Source organism: Centroberyx affinis, unplaced genomic scaffold (genome assembly GCF_046629955.1).
Source record: "Centroberyx affinis isolate AG114_WGS23_722 - 3 ecotype Tasmania unplaced genomic scaffold, CSIRO-AGI_Caff_v1 ptg005992l_1, whole genome shotgun sequence".
Lineage (NCBI taxonomy): Eukaryota > Metazoa > Chordata > Actinopteri > Beryciformes > Berycidae > Centroberyx > Centroberyx affinis.
Window position 1 is genome coordinate 73,754 of NW_027283047.1, and position 16,179 is coordinate 89,932.

General features: G+C 39.6%; 1 long non-coding RNA gene across 1 annotated transcript; it reads right to left on the reverse strand.

Moving 5' to 3' along the window:
• Window positions 1–9,191: 9,191 nt before the first annotated feature.
• LOC139668035 (uncharacterized) lies at window positions 9,192–14,782 on the reverse strand. Its single transcript, XR_011696972.1, has 3 exons — window positions 14,705–14,782; window positions 10,320–10,435; window positions 9,192–9,728 (listed from the first exon to the last, which is right to left on the reverse strand). It is a non-coding gene; the product is annotated as an uncharacterized lncRNA (long non-coding RNA).
• Between the last annotated feature and the right edge of the window lie 1,397 nt (window positions 14,783–16,179).

Sequence of the window (16,179 nt, forward strand, 5' to 3'; positions counted from 1 at the left end):
AACAGAGCAGCATGAAAGTGTGTAGGCCCCATTGGGATCAGGTGTGCAAGAGTAAAGATGGAATAAAAACATGCAGGACAGGGGGTCCTTGAGGACTGGGTTGGGAACCACTGATCTAGACAACCTTAGACAATCATCATTTTCAGATACATGACTGATGTTGGCAAGGTTTTATAGCATCAAAGGGCTACTGGGGAAGATATTAGTGGAAACTTGCGCAAGACAGAACTCATCATTTTCAGAGGTGTTGAGCAACGTCCAGGAGGTAAGCCAAATCCAGCGTTTCATTTCTGAGAATCAAGATGAATCTTGCTTGAATCCTCTGCAAGATTTCTTCTCGTACTTGCTCCTGCAGGCACAGACATTGCCAAGTCAGCACAAAGTAACCTTAATGTCTATACAACAGAACACATTTCATTACATGATCCTAAAACACTAATTCTATCACAGATTGCACTTTGATCAAAACGAGCCATGACCCAACAGCCTATGTAATTAAAAATATAACGCTAGATGTATTTGGATTTCAGTAGAAAAAAAAAAAACTAAACATCAATTGTCTCATTAATTTAACATTTTTTAGAATGGAATTGGAATCGAATAGGAAGAGAGCTAAAATCTGATACTAAATACCAGTATGTGTAGCATGTGGCAATACAGACAGGATAAGCCCAAGCTCCACATTTGCATGTCAAATAAAGCTGTAAAATGAAAATGTTTGCAACTCAGGGGCTGTCATAGACACGCTGCGTATGGGAATTTATGGCATTAGTGACATTGTGATGTATTAGCTGGATCATAATCTGTTATAGTAGACCATATACTGGCCTACCTGGCACTGCATCGTAGGTCTGTTGGGGTCCTGCTCAGGTTAAGATATCAATGGGACAGCTCCATCGCCTCACTCAGCCTCCACTGATTCCCATGGCAAATTAGCTGCTTTTTAACAAAAGCTATCATTGCATGCACTTACATATCTAACCAGAAATGAAAACAGGCCAGTACCAGTACCAGGCCAGTAACAGGCACACACTTCCGTTTGCATGTGTGCCCGTTCACGCACACGCACACACACACACACACACACACACACACACACACACACAGAGTACACTAACAGTTAGGCTACTTAGCTAGCAATCGTTATAGATAGCAAGTTAGCTAACGTTAATTAGGTAAAAGCTAACTTACATAGCAAATGCATAAAAGTGACTCCCCTCCTTCCCCACTCCCAAGGATGACCAGTGCCACAGCAGGTGCAGTCCAAGCAAAAGTGATTTATTTATCACGGCAGTAACAGCGTCAGGGGGAGCACAGCCAAAATAACAAACACAACAACCTATGATTATGACAACTAACTTACCTAGCTTCAGCAAAAGAAAACAAAGAAAAATACAAGCAGCTTACCTGCCTCCCTAACATAAACAGGAGAAAAGGAAACAAAGGAAAAGGCTTCCCCCCCTACAGCTACCTGGACTGCTCTTTTAGAAGTTATTTACATTATGTACAACAAAGATCAATCTACAGCACTAGGTCAATACGGCGTTCACTTGGTTCACTAGAACACAGCACAGTCTGGTTGGGAGCCAGGAAGAAGGAGTGAGCCGGCATCGGACAGATGCCCCTTTTAAAGTAGGCGCCATTAGTCTCCCGTCCAATCACCAGCCGCCACCTGCAACTCAACAGACTGGGGAAAACACACAAACAGGGTGAACACCGCCACCCGCAGGCAGGGAGGGAGAACAGCAGAAATACAAATACACTCAATACAAATTATGACCAGCAGAAATACAAATACACTCAAATACAAATTATGACCCAGGGTCATAACAATAGGGACGATGCAATTTAACATAGTTCCAATACAGAGCATGAAACTGATGTGCTGCACAGAGAGTTTATAGCTATTGCTAATTTTCAACTCTTGTCCCTAGTTGGGCTTTTACATGTACAGTGTAATTAAAATATACAGCTTTCAGTATCATAAAACCACAATACACTACAGATATGGAAATACAATAAAATACACATACCACAATACACATACCACAATACATCAATACACATACTCCATACACCAATAGTAATTTAGAGTACAATTAGCTAAAAATGAGTACAGCTCTGGTTTGCTTTTAGCCAGCACTTAACCTTTGTTGTAAAAGATTTTATATCTGGAATTAATTTGATTTCAGTTGGTAATGTGTTCCAGAGTTGACAGCCCTTTAAGGAGAAAGCTGATTGTCCAAATTTAGATCTACAATGTGATATTTTACAGTTGCCATTCACCATGCTCCTAGTTACTCTGTTACTGTCTTGTCTTTGGATATATCTGGAAAGAGGCTCTGGGGCTCGACTGTTGATACATTTTAAAATTAATTTGAGAAAACAAAAAGCTCTCAAGGCTAAGTAGATTGTATCTTTTTAGTATGTGACAGTGATGCCACCAGACAGGCTTTTTGTCCATTATTTTCAGTGCCTGATTGTATAAGGATGTGAGGTGTCTGATTGTAGATGGTGGTGCTTGAGCCCATACTGTCATACAATATGAAAAATGAGAGAAAATCATAGAGTGAATAAATAACTGGGCTGCCTGAGTGGGTATGTAGTGCCTGATTAATTTGAAACAATTAAGGTTGGTCTTTACTGTTTTTGAAATCTTCTTTACATGTTTATCAAATTTAAGTTGTGGATCTAAGATTATTCCTAAGAACTTGAAATCATTGACCTCCTTTATTTCTTCATTCTGTATCTTGATTTTAAAATTTTTAAGTGAGCCCTGTTTTCTAATGGAGAAACACATAGAAACTGTTTTTTTTTTAATTCAATACAAGATGATTATGTTGCAGCCACTGATGGACATCATCCAAATATGCAGTTAGGATCTTCGCTGCCTTGCTAGGTGATTTAGCTGGTACATATATGACCGCGTCATCTGCATAAAGCTGGCAGCCGGCCTCTGGGCAACTTGTAGGCAGGTTGTTTATAAACAGACTGAAAAGCAGCGGACCAAGGATTGAACCTTGGGGAATACCCATTCTGTTGTTTAAAAGGGATGACTTTTCTTGGTCAACTTTCACACACTGCTCTCTAGTCTGAAGATATGACTCAAACCAATCAACTGCTTGTTTAGAAAAAATTTTATGTAGACAACTTAGACAGGAGAATGCCGTGGTTGACAGTGTCAAACGCCTTCTTCAGTTCAAGAAACACTGCCCCCACGACATTACCCCCATTCAAGGAACGCTTTACATTTTCAATGAAATAACAATTTGCAGTTTCTGTGGAGTATTTTGGTCTAAAACCAAATTGTTGCGAATGAAGGAGTTGATTGGTCTCTGTGCTGCCACAACCTTCTCAAGTACCTTTGACAGGACAGGAAGAATAGAAATAGGGCGATAGTTGCATATCAGATCATGATCTCCTGCTTTGAAGACTGGTGTAATGACTGCCTTTTTCCAGTTATTTGGGAATTTGCTGGTCCTAATTGATAAATTGATGAGATGAGTCACAGGTCTTATCAATATAGAGCTGTATTTCTTAATGAAACAAGTGTCTAAATTATAAGTGTCTTTTGCCTTAGAATTTGATAATTGCTTAATAACTTCTGCAATATTTGCTTCATTGACCTCTTGGATACGAAAGGAATCTGGTGATTCTATAGCTACTGTATTATTAGTTATAGTTGAAGAATTTTGATTCTTCAACTATTCAATTCTTCTACTGATTGTATAAAGTATGTTAAATGTTAAGTTAAGTGTTAAATTCATGTGCCATGGCGGCATTATCTGTCATTCAACTTCAATAAATTCAATCATTCCATACAAATTCAGAAAACAGAATTTAAATTCAGTCGTCTGCTGGAACAAATCTCATCACTTTCAATCGAAGTCATTTATACAAACACAAGATCTCAAGTCAAGACTTTAGAAACCTTTTCAAGTCATTAAAATACAAATTCAAGTCCCAAGTCACCAGACCCCAAATTAAAACCACCTCTGTGTATTAGTATTAACAACCGTAATACTACTACTGCTACTACTACTAATAATAATAATCATTTAGTTGTATTAGGTTCTTGTTGTTATAAAGTATATTATATTTATCCAGCCAAGTAGTCAGGGTATCAACCCTGACAAAGACAGTGTTACTATCAAAACGTTATTTTAATGTTGTAAGACAATAAAGAATTCTGCATTGGAGCTATGGGAGTACAGTAGGGTTGAACAATATTGACAAAAAATCTAGATGCTGGCTCCAAAAAGACTCCAAACTGCCCACCTCCATGCAAGTCAATGGAACCACAACCCAACTTCTCACTCAAAAGTCAATACATTTTTGGACAAGAGGTTATGGTCTCAGCAGCTAATTTCACTTCTGCTATATGGCTGTATGGCACCATTGTCATGGTCCCAGCCTAGCCCTTGTGTTTTCCTTGTGTTTCCCTTTCCCTGTGTTCCCAGTGCTCCCCTGTCTGTCTCTCTCTCAGGCTGCGGTCGAATAGTCTTTTTTGCTTAGGAAGGTTCCTAACTGAGTGAAATGACCCGGAAGTATCTAAGTGGCAGCCATGATAAGAGCTGTTCGAATTCTCTAAATGCTAAGGAAAGGTGCTTCAATGCTTCCTTACTTAGCTCTTTTAGCATAGGATACACTGGACCATCCTTTACGAAAGGAAAGGAGATATTGCCGCCCCATAATTCCTTGCGGCAGCAACATTCAGCGCAAGGGACGCAGATCATCATGCAAGTTACCGTTGCTTATTAAGCATTTTCCATCTTATGCCATAACTTGCTAATATGCTTATATGTTTTGAACTTTCAACAATATGTTAAACCCATAGGCAAAGTATGAACATTACGCTGCTGTTGTAAAATGATCAAAGTGAAGTTAACGTTGTAGCGTAACCTATGCTCAGTTTGCATTAGTTCTTTCTTCATTCTGAGCGTTGTTGTATTGCAGCCTTTAGGAATATCATTCATTAATTTTACTTCAGTCACAGATGCTGAAACCCTTGCCTTAATAAAGGCCTGTATCAGCCATAACAACTTCAAAGCACAATCAAGTCAACATTTCAAGGTGTTTACTGAGTTGTGTGGTGGTTCTTAAGCTATTATATGCATAGGCTTATAATCAGATCATAATCAGCATATCGACCATAACACAGAAGTCTGTCTTTCAAGAAAAAGGAATATGAGACGTTTTTAGCCAGATGATGTTTTTAATTCAACATGTTTGAAACTTAAGAATGATGATATGTACAGTAGTAGATTTGTAGGCCTAACATGTTATGCCTATCTTGCATGAATTTAACAATTATTTTCACACAATCATACTAATTGGGATTCATGTCGATAAATATGAGTGGACAGGAGGGTGAGCGTGAGCAACCATTCTCAATGGGACAACCATTTCGTTTCACTTTTGTGACAGGTAGCCTATATTCCTTTTTTATTTCAATTCCAACCTTGGTGATTGTTAGAGCCATTTCTCGAAAGCTTTTATAATTTCCTATTCTTTTCAATTATTTCAATGTAAATAGTTTGGCAGCCCCTAGTGGTAGTTTTTGGTGCTAAACCAAACGTATGGCATCACCTGACCTCACAGAAGCCCCTTAATTAAGGCAGGTGTGCTGAAATGGGAACTGTGGAAGACGCCGTGAAGACACAGTCTTCAACCGCAGCGTGTTTTGGTTATTTTGTTTTGATTTAATCTTAGTTTGTTTGATGAATTCGTTTATTCCCCACTGGTTTTTGATTGGTTTTTATTTTTGGGAATGTTTGTTTGTTTGGGGTTTTGGTTTGGTTTCATCTATGACACGACAGTCAGCCGAAACAGTTTATAGCCTAACCCAACAATTATCGGTAGCCATTCGAACCCCTGGACCACCGAACTCCGTGGATCATCATCAAACTGTGAGTAACTACCAGTTAACTTCAACACAGTGCATTGATCATGTCATGGCGTCTGTGGGCGGCAAGCCGCAATAGTGATGAAGCAATATTTTTCACCGGGTCGTCCACGTTTATACAGCCTGCATGAAACGACACGGTAAGAACACACGGGGCCAAGTATCTAAGATGCACTTTTAGTCGTCCATCTTCGAAACATTGTAGTTTCCCCACGGCAGATCCACGTCATTAACAACCACTGTCGCATAATTACGTAGCCTAGTGTAAGTGTAGTCAGATTCTCTTTCACCGCGGTTGTCTTTTCCTAAGTCCTTATGAATTCTCCTTCACATCTTTCCTTGACCTCATGACGTTTTCCAACGAGGTCAAGGAAAAGTGGTTAGGAATAGGAGTTAGGACGTATTTTTTTGACTATTCGACCGCAGCCTCTGTCTTGTTTGTGTTTGGGCGTGGTCTCCCCTCGTTCTCCTGGCTCTCAGCTCGTCCTACACACCTGCCTGCTATCAGCTCGTCTCCAGTCTGCTCACCTGCTTCCCATCATCTCATCAGCCCACGGTATATCATCCCCGGCTCGCCATCCACTCACCACCAGATTGTTCAGCCTTGTTCGTGGTAGCTACTCTCTCGGCCCCTCAGTATCTTGTTTACCTGAGGTTAACCCTGTGTTTCCTCATGCCTGTTTCCTAACAGTGTTTTCCCTGTGTCCAGGATTCCTCGTGCCCTCTCCTCTGTGTGTTACCTCGCATGCCCACGCCTTTCCAGCCAGCCTGTCTGCTCATCTGTTCGTCCGCCTGCCAGTCAGCTCGGCCCGGATCACCCACATCACTCCGCCTCGCTGTCTCCAGTAATAAACCCTTTTTTCCATCTCCATCCACCTTTGACCGTGTCTGCATTTGGGTCCTAGAAACAAACCGTAACAGCCATATGGACACATACAGTATATGGCTGTATGTATGATTTTCAAAACAATCGCGTCATTAACGGGATATAACCGTTGTTATATATATATAAACGGGGTTGTTTACCGAGTGATTGACAGGTCGCCTGTCCAGTCATCGACAGGTCTCTGATTACGGGCCAATAGCAGGCGGAGCTGCGGCTCTGTGGACCCTCAGCTTCACTCTGGCTGCGCTGGCTCCAAAAAACCTAATCTTCTGGCTTCAAAACGGCCCTTCAGAAACCTGTGGGTGACGTCACTCACTCACTAGATCCATCTTTTTTTACAGTCTATGGTTTCAACTCATCTCCAAGATGTATGTATATGGCATATACCATGGTATTGTACGGGTTAGGGTTAACTGTTATGATACTACTGTTTTGGGCTGGTCTCTCTGCAAATAGATTTTTAATCTCTCTGGTAAAGAAAGGCTAAATTAAAAATGAAATGTAAAATAAGTTTTACTGTTGGGCAATGGTTGGTGTCATTTCAGCTGCCAGCCTACAGAATCCAAATGGTGTAGTCAAAAGGATAAAAGCACCGTTATCCAGGGGTTCACAGATGATTGACAGACAGACAGACCAAGTTGGATGCTGAGCCAAGCTTTAATCAAACAGGACAGAACATTAAAGGATTTGGTAATGCTTTACATCAGTCAAATACATTTATGAAGCGCTTTTAATAAAATAGCTTTAAAATAATGCATTAAAGAGTACATGAATGCAGTAAATACTGAGGGTAATTTACATTACATCTCCATTTTTTCCATTATTACAGTATAATGAGGTAAATGCAGAATGTAACTATTTGAATTTTTAAATGGTCAGCTAGATGGAGTAGGGGTTTAACTCCCTGTGTCGCTCAATGGGTACCAAGGCACAACGCTGCCAGGGTTAGGGTTGCATTCCCAATGGTTGCTCTGCGGTAAACTGGGTGTAACACAGGATTTAAAACAAGGATACCAAGGAAACAATTATCAAGCCAAATGGCCCATGTTTTGCAGCCAGCACAAGGAGGGTATTGATATCTAAGCGCTAATTATGGGAAATTGATTAGGGTGAGAGGACTCTCTACTCACTAACCAATAACACTAGTACCACAGTGTTCAAATATTTTTCAAAAATCAGTACATAACACATATACTGTTTTGATACTGTGGTTGTGAGGTAGCTAGCCAACTAAAGGAAGTTACTCATATCTGTTTTTTTTTATGTTCATCAGAAGATGGCTAACTAGCTAAGGGCTGAGGTGCACGAGAGGTAAATGGCCTTGGGCTCATTTTTTTTTTTTAAATCTGGGAATATGACCCGACCCCAGTTGATGTATTCGCACCAATCATTTTAGGATCGGCAGGTGAGAACAATGCCATTCGAACTTGGGTGGCACCAAATAACCACACTCAGGTGAAATGTGAGTCTCAGTCCCCTTCAGAGCAAATGTAATCCAACAACAGGAAACGACCATACACGGTCATAGTGAACCTAAACAAACCAACAAAGTAAACTTTTCTACTATGGGCAAAGAAAACAAACAGTAAGTGTGAATACACCCTTAATGGCTGTGTCATTGTGCAATAGCAGATGTATCAATACCTGAAGGGAGTCATTAAATAAAAAACAACAAAACTTGAGAGATCAGCTTGCAATGTGAATTGCAAAAGTGCATTTTTAAGCAGAAGTAATCTTTTTTTTTTTTGTCTCCGTCGGGATGAGCTGCACGGGGTTGCTGTGGATTCAGGCCCAGGTTCTAATAAATCTATTTGACCTGAACCACAGCAGTCTCCAGAACCCCTCTAACTTCTGCCGCCCCTTCACCCGATTCCGAGCCAGAACCGACCCTGCCTGTCCCTGACCCCAACCCCGACCCCACGGCTGCCCCCGACTCCTACGTTGACCCCAGCCCCGTGCCTGTCCACGACCCCAACATCGACCCCTTGCCTGGCGTTAACCCCAACGTTGACCGCAGCCCCGTGTCTGTCCCTCACCCCAACCCCGACCCCATGCTCGCCCCCGACTCCTACGTTGACCCCAGCCCCGTGCCTGTCCACGACCCCAACATCGACCCCACGGCCACCCCCGACTCCTACGTTGACCCCAGCCCCGTGCCTGTCCACGACCCCAACATCGACCCCTTGCCTGCCGTTAACCCCGACGTTGACCGCAGCCCCGTGTCTGTCCCTCACCCCAACCCCGACCCCATGCTCGCCCCCGACTCCTACGTTGACCCCAGCCCCGTGCCTGTCCATGACCCCAACATTGACCCCACCCCACCCCTGACCCCACCCCTGACCCCACCCCTGACCCTGACCCTGACCCTGACCCCACCCTTGACCCCACCCCTGACCCTGACCCTGCCACTGCCATGGATCAATTTGCAAGCGGGCAACTTTTCCTTTTTGAGCAGGTATAAATGAAGTGGAGGGCAGTTTGTGTCTGGGACCAGGTTGTGAACTGTCCCTAACTTGTCCACTGGGGGAACGGCTGTGGTAACGGATACTTTTTTGTAGGTTTTTATAAAACACAAAGGCATACACATGCCATTTCTGAATGATGTTCATCCTTGATAAGATAGTGTCAGGATGTTTTTCATTGGTACATTTTGCATCACATGGTGGGAGATAAGAGTAGAAGAGCAGGAAATTACGATCAGGTTTATTGAGCAAGTTTCTGAGGTTGTCCAGAACGCGCGACTCTGCGTGTCTGTGGTCAGTGCCCACTCCGGCTGCCACCATCCAGGTACCAGTGTACACTTCACCTTTTGAAATCTTATCAGCCACACTGGTATTTTTGTCGTCATGAAAGACTCGCTGCAGCCCAGCTTTAAAGCCCTGGGTCTGGTTCAGTGGGATGTTTACAGCCAGACTGAACTCGCCTCTTGTTTTGTACCTGCCACAGGAAACAAATATAAAATATTACGATGGTATTTAAAAAAATAAAAGTTCTCTTCTTGACTATTTTATTTTATTCAAGCTTTATTTAACCAGGTCATCCCACTGAGATAAAAAAAAATCTTTCTTTCCAGAGAGACCTGGCCAAGAAAACTGCGTTATGACAAACATAAAACATGAAATTTCTACTAGTCTAGGTTCTACTAATAGTTTTAAAAATTGACTTAAAATGCAGGAGAAATATACATTAACTGTTCAGATTTGTGTGACAGCAGCAAAACATGTACATATATATATCACAAAAATGAAAAAAAGATTGGTGTGGTGGAAATTTTCCGAGAGACATTCAACAATCATACAGGGAGAGAGACCAATTTTTCCACCCACAGGAGCACGAGATAGACCAGAATGCAATGCAGGTACGAGTCGTGTTTTGAGTAAGGTCTGCAGCCAAGACTAAAGACACGCCCCAAATCACTTGCCTCTGCTGAGCTTAATTTCCAGAATTTACATGAGGCAAAATGCGATCAAAATGACAAAAAGCAATAAGCCATATCTTGTAGAGAATGTAGAGAGGAAGTTGACTCACTCTTTCACGATGCGAGCTACAATTCTCTGAAGCTTGTTCAGGTCCATAGCATCCACACTGTTTCCATCAGACAGGAAGAATGCCAGCACCACAACCGTCCAGCACACTGCAGCCATCTACACACAAGTCTGGTTTATTAATAGAGTGCTTTTAACAAACAGGACAATCACAAAGTTGATAAAAACAAGGATAATAAAAATAAGAACAAGACCAAGTACATCACTAACTCAAAGTGTAAATTCCAAAGAAATAGGACCAGGGCTTGAGTGTGAGTGTGAGTGATATGAGAGTACCAGCCACACACACACACACACACACACACACACACACTACATGGGAAAAGGAGTTATTTCAACATTGCCTAATGAACTACTTACACAAACTATAATGATTAGTGAAACATGTATCAAATAATAATTATAATCTTTATTTTTATAGCACCTTTCATACACAACATGCAACTCAAAGTGCTTTACATCAATAGAAGGCAGATAAAAGACATAAAAAGATAAAATTCATAAAAGCACAAGCAAATTGCATTGCATTAAAAGAATCAAATCAAGTAAAATAGAAAGATATTTTTACCCCCCTAAAAGAAAACACAGAATCAAGAGGCGTTAAATAGTCACAATGTAACGATTTGATCAGTGCAATTTGAGTTTGACTGTTAAGGTTATGGTTGAAACAACGTGATTATCCATTAGTAGCTACTTTTAATGGATTTGTATGAACAAATGTATCTTTGCACTGTTATACATTAGTAAGTGCAATTATTTTGTGCTACATTAGGCTAATGTTTGTGTATGAGGTAAGAAAATTTCAGGACACGATTGCAGCACTCGTTCTTTTATTTAAAAATGAATCTGTAGTTTGGTGCTAAGATGCCTGGCAGTAGCCCTGCAGGAAAAACAGGAACAAAAGATCGCCATATATAAAACGTGTGGTTGAGTTGCATAAAAAGTATGCAAATGGATATAAAAGGTGCTCACATACTTAATATGTAGGGCCAGTGGAACTGCACCAACCTCTTTTCTTTGTGTTGTAGAGCTTGTTGACACTATAACATCCCTCCAGTCTGAATATTGATGATACTGGAGCCCATCTGCTCTCAATATGTCAGTTGTTTCTTACTAACAATAAACTTTGCACTGTAGTGTTGTCAGTAGGTAATGCCTTTTTACCTGAAGTAAAATTTAATCAGCAAATCTATACATTATACTTTATGAAAAGCCTCATTCAACTAAATATATCTTTATTCAACAAAATATTAGGTTAATTAAACAAAAATAAATCAATGCAATCAAATCAAATTCAATTAATTGTAATTGATCAGTTTGAAACTTGCTGCAGGAGCTAAATCTAACACTTAAAAACACGTGGCCACATTTTAATAACTTGGGCATAAATTATGAAATTGTGTACACAAAATAATGAAAATGAGGGTACAAATAAACCAGAACAAAGGAACGACATGCATCCTGTGCACTCAAATTCAGATTTCATGGTCTATGTTTTTTATTCTCCTGTGGCCATATCCAAAATCCCATGCAGACAACCTTCCTTTCAGGGTGAATCCCTTTCTCACTTTCTCATTTTGAATTTTTGTCTGTTAAGTTTTTTCACCAGGCACTTGTGCTTTAAAAAATAAACATTTGTAACATTTGTCCCTCTTGTCCCCCAAAAAATAGCTTGCTAGTTTTGTTAGCATCCCTCATTAAAATCAATTGGTACCACAAGCATTTTTTTCTTTTAGCTTGAAGCCAGTTCTCATTGACTTCAATGAGGAACACCAAAACAATAACCAGCCATGCAGGGACACGAATGGAAAGTCATAACTTTTTTCCAATTGTCTCTTTTTCTGGATATCAGCAGATCTAAAAACATCTGTAACATTCTGTGGTGTTAGTTTTCTTCTAATGCTAGCGTCATTTACCAACATAAATAAAATAAAAATTAAAAAAACACATTGAATTAGTTAGATGATAACAATAATAAGAATGAGTAACAGTCCCAACAACACCCCAGAATGTCAGCGATTTAGCAGCTGACATGGGGGAAAGTGCAATTTTAATTCTTCAGTTTTATTCTCAGTTTACATGCTGCCACTTGGCCAAATTATCCAAAGACACAGTGTCTCTTTTCATTGCTACATGGATGACACACAGATATACTGTGCCTTCCCCTGAGACCTGGAGACCCAAACAGCCTAGCTGCTGTAGTAGATTGCCTCAGTGATATCAACTGTTGGATGGCACACAATTTTCTTCCTCCTGTCTGCTAATGTGAAGCCCGCTGCCAGAAACATCGGAGTAGGCTCTATTTGACTCTGATCTTTGAACCATAGATAAAAAAAAGTTGTCCAGTCCTGCTTCCTTCAACTGAGAACCATCTCCAGAATTAAACCAATGCTTTCTTTCACACAGCGACCTGGAAAAAGTAATTCACGCCCTGATCTTCTCATGACTCAACGACTGTAACTCTCTCCTTTCCTTTCTGGCATCAACCAAAAGTCACTCTCTCTCTCTCTCTCGCCTCCAACTAGTTCAGACCGCAGCAGCTCGGCTTCTTACTGTTCTAACAGACGACATCACATCACCCCAATCCTGGCTGCTCTCCATCGGCTCCCTGTTCGGTTTAGAATTGATTTTAAAATTTTACTGATCACTTTTAAAGCACTTTTGGGTCTGGCTTAGATCCTCAGGCGGGCCCTTCTGTCCGTTCCAAAAGGCTTAAAACTAAAGGTGACCACGCTTTTTCCATCAGGCATTTTTATCTATTTTTTACTTAAGCAGGTAGTCACACTAATATAAACTCAGGCTGAAAACAATGTAAAAAACTCAATGAAAAACTCCTCATCGTAGGTGTACTTTTGGAGCGAGATTTGATTTTATAGTCTTTGCATAATCCAGTGATGTGCGCTTGTCAAAGACTCAAATCTTAATAGAAATTTTCAATAGCCAATGAAAATTGAGTTTGCGACAGACGAAGGAAGAGGGGAAAAATACTATACTTGTAAGAGCCATAATGTGAGAATATAAGTTAATTTAAATATCATACAAAATTCATACTTCATAATTTCTAGTCATTGTATAAGACATAGGTAATGTACAAAAACAAATACATGTATATTGAATGTTCCATTTAACATAGTGAGTGACGTCATGTGCAGTAGAGTCGAGCAGAGAGCTGCGTTAGGCATGAGAGCACATCGTTTTTCTACCGTGTGACACAATGTAATTTAAACTTTTTCAGTAAACGTTTCTAAACTGGATTACATTTCCTGTCATTCGCGTCAGACTGAAGTTACTGTGCCTACAGCTCGTCCATGGCTTATTTTGACATCCAGATGGAATGCCACTACAATACTACTAATAATAATAATAATAATGAAAAATGCCATAATATGTGCCATTTTAACTATAAAAGCTGCATGTATTACACTGTGCAGAATACATACAGAAAAGAGACTAAGGTGGACATAAACATTAATATGGGTGCCCCGGTCTCCCCTAATTTAATCTATTTCATAATTAGTAGTACTAAATACTAGTTTACAATAGAGCTGCAATGATTAATCGATTTGTCGATTAGTTGATCGATCGATTAGTTGTCAACTATTAAATTAATATTTTTGATAATCGATGAATCGGTTTGAGTAATTTTTTAAGAAAAATAAGTCAAAATTCTCTGATTCCAGCTTCTTAAATGTGAATATTTTCTGGTTTCTTTACTCCTCTATGACAGTAAACTGAATATCTTTGGGTTGTGGACAAAACAAGACATTTGAGGACGTCATCTTGGGCTTTGGGAAACACTGATCCACATTTTTCACCATTTTCTGACATTTTATAGACCAAACAACTAATCGATTAATCGAGAAAATAATCGTTAGTTGCAGCCCTAGTTTACAACTCCAAGTCTTTAAGTGTGGAGTTAAGTTTTTTTTTTTTCCCTAGTTCTGTGTTTTTTATTTAGGCAGGGGTTGGATGTGGGAGGTGGGCTGACGTGTGCTGTATTATCTGTTTGTTTTTTTGTCATGATCTCTGTTGTTGAAACTAAAATGGCAATAAATATATTTGTTAAAAGTATAGAGTTACTCTTTAAGAAATTAGTTTTACCAACAAAGTGAGGGGAAATTAAGATGCATTTAAACTTAAAATGTAAAAGTCATTTCATTTTTTATATATGTTGGGTAAATAATACAAGTCAGGTCATATTAAAGCCACGCCCTCGCTCCTTTCTCACTAACTATCTTTGGATTCATCATGACGCCTGACGTTAAAACGAATAATTTACAAGCAGACTTAATTTTTCATGATCAACAGTACTAAATCCAGTGTCTGGGTCTCCTGGTAAACAAATGTAGCCAACTGAAGGTCATTTACCTGCTTTGGAGGTAAAAGATCAGCCCGTCTGCAGTTGTTTTCTTCTGTGTGTTAGGAGGCAAGGTGCTGTCGGAGAAATGGAGTCAGAAGGAAGGCGGGACATTTTTATAGAGGAGAGGGAGAGCTTGGCCAAACCCCTGGAGTGGCAACATGCCCTTGTCTGAACATGTCTTTCAAAAATGAGGAAGAAGGAACGTGAGAAGAGAAAGACGTTGTCACTGCAGAGTGAGTAAGGAAGTTAAGACGGTTTTCACACTGGCCTTGATAAAGCTGATAATGTCAAGTCCAGTCAAATTTATTTGTAGAGCACATTTCATTCAGAAAGAAACACAATGTGCTTCATAAGGCCAAGAGCAATGCATGTATAATAAAATAAAATATGAACATACATATCATCATACATAAAAACATACAAACATACGCATGCACACATGCAGAGGACATAGATAATTTAAAGTGCATATAAACAGTGGTGGAAAGTAACTAAGTACATTTACTCAAGTACTGTGCTTAAGTACAATTTTGAGGTACTTGTACTTTACTTGAGTATTTCCATTTTATGCTACTTTGTACTTATACTCCACTACATTTTAGGGGGAAATATTGTACTTTTTACTCTATTACATTTATTTCACAGCTATAGTTACTAGTTACTTTTCAGATCAATATTTTATATTTAAAACATTTGATCATCTTTATAAAATAACTATAAAATAGCATTGTTATAGATTAGACTACCCAAAAGTATAGCTAAATTGTTAAGATTAGCTTCACGTTAACAACTTTAAAATGCTGCTTACATGTACATGTATGTCAATAAATCAGTATTAATATTCCAATAATTTATGAAAAATATAACTCTCTAAATGGGGACAGTTTGCATAATGAGTATGTTTACTTTGATACTCTAAGTACATTTTGCTGCCAATACTTATGTACTTTTACTTAAGTAAGATTTTGAATGCAGGGCTTTTACTTGTAATGGAGTATCTTTACATTGTTGTATTGCTGCTTTTACTGAAGTAAAAGATCTCAGTACTTCTTCCACCACTGCATATAAATTCAGGTAAAACAGGAGCAGGCGTGTGTTAAGTCAAAAGACAGAGTTAAAAACAACAGTAAAAAGAAATGTTTTAAGTCTACTTTTAAAAGAACTAAGAGTTGGGGCATCTCTAATGTCACTTGGCCGGGCGTTCCATCTGTTTGGAGCATAAAACTAAAAGCAGCTTCTCCTGCTTTAGAGCGCACACAGGGAACAACAAGGAGACCACCGGCTGATGATCTGAGGCTTGTTGTTGGTTGATATGGCACAAGCAATTCCTTAATATAATGTGGACCAGGGCCATTCAGAGCCTTGTAGACAAGTAGGAGGATTTTAAAATCAATTCTAACACTTACTGGAAGCCAATGCAAGGATTTAAGAACAGGTCTAATGTGTGTGTTTTTCTTGGTCCTGGTTAAAATTCGTGCCGCAG